The sequence below is a fragment of the Dipodomys merriami genome, unplaced genomic scaffold (assembly GCF_024711535.1).
Source record: "Dipodomys merriami isolate MVZ:Mamm:240054 unplaced genomic scaffold, mDipMer1.0.p SCAF_2564, whole genome shotgun sequence".
In the NCBI taxonomy this organism is placed as follows: Eukaryota; Metazoa; Chordata; class Mammalia; order Rodentia; family Heteromyidae; genus Dipodomys; species Dipodomys merriami.
The window spans coordinates 38,266-44,121 of NW_027204009.1; the positions used below are offsets into that span (position 1 = coordinate 38,266).

The following is a 5,856-nucleotide window of genomic DNA, read 5'->3' on the forward strand; positions in this document are numbered from 1 at the left end:
GCAGATTTTCCATGGACCAAGCTTCCAGTTGTGCTTCTGCCACTCTGCTGGTCCTCAGAGCTGACCTATGGGCAAAGGATGTCTATATTCCTGTCTAGTGACCTGGGCCAATTCAACCTGACCACACACAATGGGACCACAGATCTCTACACAGATCAAATGCCTGAATGTATGTAGGTGCAACCTGGAAAAGGCTCATCTTCTGTGTGTCTGCTTCCCAAGGGTGTAGGCATCACTCAGAGACTACGAGCACATCTGGTTCAGTGGCCCAATACAAGGGCCTAGCCCCAGACTCCAGTGAGCCCTCAGACGTCCTTTCCCTGTACCTTCCCTCTTCACTCATGCCATGTGCACAGGCCAGAATGCCACCACTCCCTCATGTCCCAACCCTCATGCTCCTGCATCCACAACCCCATACAGCCAAGCCCAATCCTACCTCTGCTACCTCAACCTCAGGGCCCTCACGATTCTCAAAACCCCTTTCAGTCTTAGCCTTGAACACTAATCTCTCTGCCTTTGGTCTCGCCCACTGAGCTCACTTAAACCTCAACCTACTCAAGGCTCCTTGTAAACTGTTTACAGCCTCCTGTTCCTCATTCTGCAGTGCAGCTTTCACCACTCGCTACCAGCTATCTTGCTTGTACCCTGCTTATGCAATCTGTCCTCCAAACTCCCTTCCCACTAATGACAAAATGCTATTTCCTAGTGGAAAGAATGCCCTTCAGCACTTGGTAGGGGTAGGTGAAGTTGCCCACCCCCACTCAAGAGTCTGACCCTGGAGAGCATTTCCATGGCAAACCCACCTGGCGTTTACTACACCATATCTTCCCATGACATAAGTGTTCTGCCTGCAGGGCAGGTCTTGATGGCATTGGACTAGAATAATTGCATGTCTGAGGTCCAGAATGCCTGACAGCCTACACCTTGGGCTACCTTTTGCCACTAGTGACAAGCAAGTTTGTCAGGACTTACTTTGTCATTTCTCTGCTTCTGGACTCTGAGCTCCTCCAGGACCAGAGACATTTAAGCTTATAAGACAAAAATGCAATGCCCAGAGGTAGGGACAAACCACATCTCCTCCTTGGGCTGCCAGAAGGAAAGGACCTTCCTCACCTGCACCATGGCCTCCACACCCACTAAGCCAAAAGAGCCAGAGCTGGGTAGCAGCTACCAGGCCATCAGACAGGGCCAAGTCGTCCCTCCAGATAACTCAGGGCTCTGTTTAGAGAAGGTCTCTGATCTGTCAGCTCACAACCTAACCACCTCAAGTCCAGCTGTAACCATGGGCAGGATCACAGGTAAGCAGGAAGTCCTCAAGAGGGATTTGGCAGCACTCCCTATGAACTGCCCTCGCCTGTGCCAACACACATCACATCATGAAAGCCCCCCCCCCAACTCCAGAGTACATTCTTCAGCAATCCTTACCAACTCCCAATGGCTATGCTTTGGCATAGATCAGAATCCACAGATGCACAGTGTGATCCCCTATTGCTAGCGATCTCCAGTATCAGAGCAGCAGAGGACATGGCTGGGTGTAATCCAGAGATAAGTGCAAATGGGGAAGGAGCCTTGCGACCCTGGCCCCATCTCTGTCCTCAGCTGTGGCTTTGTCAGTCCCTACACATCCACATCGACGGAGGCAGTTCCTCCACTAGGTGTCCTCCGTCGTCCCGACAGAGCTGGTCCTCGGCACACATTTGAACAGCAGGTTCCTTGAGGTCCACGGCCTGACTAACAGGTCCAAGGAACTGCCAAAAATACTCTGGTTCTACCTGAGAAGCATGGCTTGTGTTCCTTCTGAGAAGGAACAGACAGGGAAGGGTCCCCTGGCATAGTGGTGGGGAAACAGAAGTCATGACTTGGTCCATATCAGTGGACAGACAGATTAAGAAGGCTCAATGGCAGTGCAAGACTGAGGTACTATTGGTGTCTTTCTCATTGTAAAGCACCTTGATCAAGTGGCTAGGTCCTTTACCTCTGAAAGGAGGTCAGGAAACAGAGCTTGTGTCTATGCTGTCCTCAGAATGCTGGGAATTGAACTCAGACACTTTCACACAGTAGAAAACTGCTTTAACCACTGGTCTACCTCCTCAGTCTTTGGCTTTCTTTTGAGACAATCTCACTATGAAGTTAAACCCTGGCCTCCAGCTGCTCTCTACCTGTCTCTTCCACCTAAGTACTAGAATTATAGATGTGGCCCAGCCCATCTACTCTTGTTTTCCCCTTGAGATCTGCTTAGAGCCAGGTCATCTTCTAAGTAAGAATTCATCAAGGCAACTTGGATGCAGAAGCATTTCCCTGTCCATCCATGGCTGGCTCAGTCATCTAAGTCTCTACATGAAAGTCAGGCACACATCCATGCTGCGCATCTCCTGGATCTGCCTAAGATGCCACTTCTGTGAATAAAGCAAGGCCTGGTCATTCCCAGAGAGGAAGAAGCCCCAGAGAGTACACTATTGATCCCCTAGTGAGGACGTGGCTAGTAACACAAGCCCTGAACATGTAGACTTTGCACCAAGACCTCAGGTGAGCTTCTTTTATCCTGAAGTGTGAAGTGGTGGCCTGATTATCTAGCACTTATACCAGTGGGTTGCGATCCCAGGATGTGGCAGATAGAAGTGCTCATGTACAGCAACAAAGTCCCATTAGGGACTGGCCTAGCCACCCACTCCTTGGTCTAGCACATATAGGTTTTTTGACAGTGTGACAAAAAGGAAGAGGGAACAGAGCCAGCATTCCAAAAGAGGTTTTCTAAGTCTCTAAGGCTCAGCTGTGCTCTCTGCTGGGCAGTGGCCCTCAGGATGTTGGCATAGATGCATTAGAGTCTCTGGTGTGCATGGTACATGAAACACTTTCAGCTTTTGCTGGCTGCAGAGCAGGCCAACCTGCAAGCAGGCAGCAGGCAGCAGGCACAGCCTGGCACTCAACCAAAGACCCTGATGTAGGCTACCCAAGGTAGAAGGTGAAAGGTAAGAGTGGGTTTTACAGACACACACTGAGTCAGAGATCCTGAGGGAGGAACCCCACCAGCTGTTGCTCCAACCAGCCCTGCAGTGGATGGTGCTCAATTCTGAGACTCAATTTAAAGTCGCATGAGCAGAGTACAAATCCATACATTCCAGCCGTGTGACCTTCAACCAATTCCAGTCTTCGCACTTAAGAATAGTAATTCCTCTCTATAAAATGGGCTTATTCACCACTGGCAGCAAGTATGGCAGCCTTTCGGTCATCACGGTCAGCAAAGGCAGCCTGGAAGGTGGTCACCCAATGGTGGTGGTGCCCTATGATGACAGGCCACAGTCTCCTTGTCACCATTGGCGAGCACCTGGAAGCCCACTTGGGTACAGTACCCCAGCTCAGTAACAGCCACTGGCCCAGCACACAAGAATTCTCCTTGGGGGATGGGGGATGGCGGCGGCGGCCTGCGATGAGCAGCAGGAGCGCGTGAGGAGCCAGCAGGCAAGGCTGGGGGGCCCGGGAGCGCGAGCGCAGGGCGGAGGGTGGGGGCGCGAGCACAGTGGGCGGGGCAAGGCAGTAGCCAAGAAGATGGTGGACAGCAACAGCGGCAGCTAGCACGGCGGGCGGTGGTGGCGGCAGCGGTGGCGGTGGCGGCGGCCGTGGCGGGAAGGGAGGCTTCCAGCCCACACCCCGCGGTGGCGGCCAGCAGGAGAAGCAGGAGCTGGCCTCGAAGCGGCTGGACATCCAGAACAAGCGCTTCTACCTGGATATGAAGCAGAACGCCAAGGGCGGTTTCCTGAAGATCGCAGAGGTGGGCACGGGCAGCTCCAAGAGCCGCCTCACGCTGTCCATTGTGGTGGCGGCCAATTTCCGTGACTCGCTGGGCCACTTCATCGATCACTATGCACAGCTGGGCCCCAGCAGCCCCGAGCAGCTGGCAGCGGGCGCTGAGGAGGGCGGCAGGCCGGCGCACCTCAAGAGCGAGTTCCTGGTGCGTGAGTACTGCAAGTACTACCTGGATCTCAAGGAGAACCAGCGCGGCCCCTTCCTGCACATCCGCCAGACCGTCAACCGCGGCAACGGCTTTGGCGCAGGCACAGGGCCTGGAGGCCTCCAGAGCGGCCAGACCATCATGCTGCCTGCGCAAGGTCTCATCGAATTCCGACACGCTCGCCAAGCTCCTCGATGACTACGGAGGCGAAGACCACGAGCTGGCCGGGGAACTCCCGGAGGGCACCTCTATTACAGTGGACTCCAAACGTTTCTTCTTCAATGTGGGCTGCAACAAGTACGGAGTTTTTCTACTGTGTGAGTGAGGTGAAGCCGTCCTACCGCAATGCCATCACCGTGCCCTTCAAGGCCTGGGGCAAGTTTGGTGGCGCCTTCTGCCGGTATGCGGATGAGATGAAAGAAATCCAGGAGCGGCAGAGGGATAAGCTTTACAAGCGTCATGCTGGGGGGGGGGGGTGAGGAGTCCTAAGGCGAGGAGGTGGATGAGGATTGAAATGGCAGCTTTCCCCCCTGGCCTCCCCCACCCTGTTACCCGCGCCCCCACCCCCCATCCCCCTGGCTAGTTCCCATTCTTGCTCATTCCCCTGTGAGCTAGTGGAGAAGGAGCCCGGGAGGCCACCAAGGGAGAAAAAAAAACCAACAAAATTAAAAAAAATAATATAGTTAAGAGAAATAACCATAAGACAACAGTCTTGAACAGTGAGTAAAGCAGTAAAGTTCCAGAAATTGACAGCAACCTGCAGAGAACAACACCATCTCCTCACCTGCAAATGTCTCAGCTTCTATTTCCCACCCGAGGTTCCTAAGCTCATCTAGATAATCCTGAAGGGGATAGATTTCGAGTCTGTGCCCCTAAACACATCTGATTTACCCAGATCCATCTGTGTATAACAGTTGAATTTGTGTTGTACCTGGGTAAATCTAAAGTATCTCTCCAGGCCGAGCCGCCGTTGCAGTGTCTATCCTTCACCTTTATTCTAATCAGCCTTTTGGATCAAGATCTTCACTGAAATTCTTGAGACAGAGAGACCTTGGCAGTTACCCAGTCCTGAGAGTCCAGGTTTATGAAAAGGAATGCAACTTTACACAATCATGGACAAGGCAAAAAAGAATTCAAGAAGCCATCAGTGAATCAAAACAAATTGGATTTTTTTTTAATGATTTTGCATGGAACCTGGCCCCATGTCTTTTCTTTGCAGAATTGTTTTCCGGGATGCAAAAATTCAAAAGCCAATGCTTGAACTAGAGAATTCATTACTAAAATAGTTTAAAAGTTGGGCAAAAGGAATTTTTTTTTCAAAAAATAAAAGCAGTTTTACATTGGGGGTTGCTGAGGTAGGCACAATACGTCAGGCATAAAGCACAAGGCAAACTCGTTGAGTCGATGGGTTGCTGCTCACTAAAGTTCTTCCCTTGATCTCTAAAGGTGGAGGTCATTACCAAGAAGTGGCATTGGTGTGAATGAGAGCCAGATCCCATGGCTCTAGCATATGAGCAAGTGAATTATGGCTAATTTGGCTGTTACAGCCACTGATTGGCTGCATTTTTAACTGTAAAACTTGATGATTTTCTGCAAAAGGGACAGTATGGCTACAAGCCTGAGCTTTAATGGAATATGCATCCTCACAGAGAAGTTGGAAATAACTAAAACTGAAGTCTTAATTCACCTTCAGTTTAATCTGTGGATTTGTTCAAATACTAAAGATCCTCAGGTTCAGAATTCCAGCATCATTTATTCTTTAAAACAAATTTTTAAGAAATTGATCCATCTTATTAGTACCTCACAATCAAAGTTGGCAAATGATGGATGAATGATTAAAGCAGTGCACCCGGTGGAAGCTGAAATCCATCTGTGAATGGAATTGATGTGAACGTGAATATGCTGAC

General features: G+C 50.8%; 1 pseudogene; it reads left to right on the plus strand.

Moving 5' to 3' along the window:
• The first annotated feature begins 1,120 nt into the window (after positions 1-1,120).
• LOC138836753 (transcriptional regulator protein Pur-beta-like) lies at positions 1,121-4,462 on the plus strand (annotated as a pseudogene).
• Positions 4,463-5,856: the final 1,394 nt, after the last annotated feature.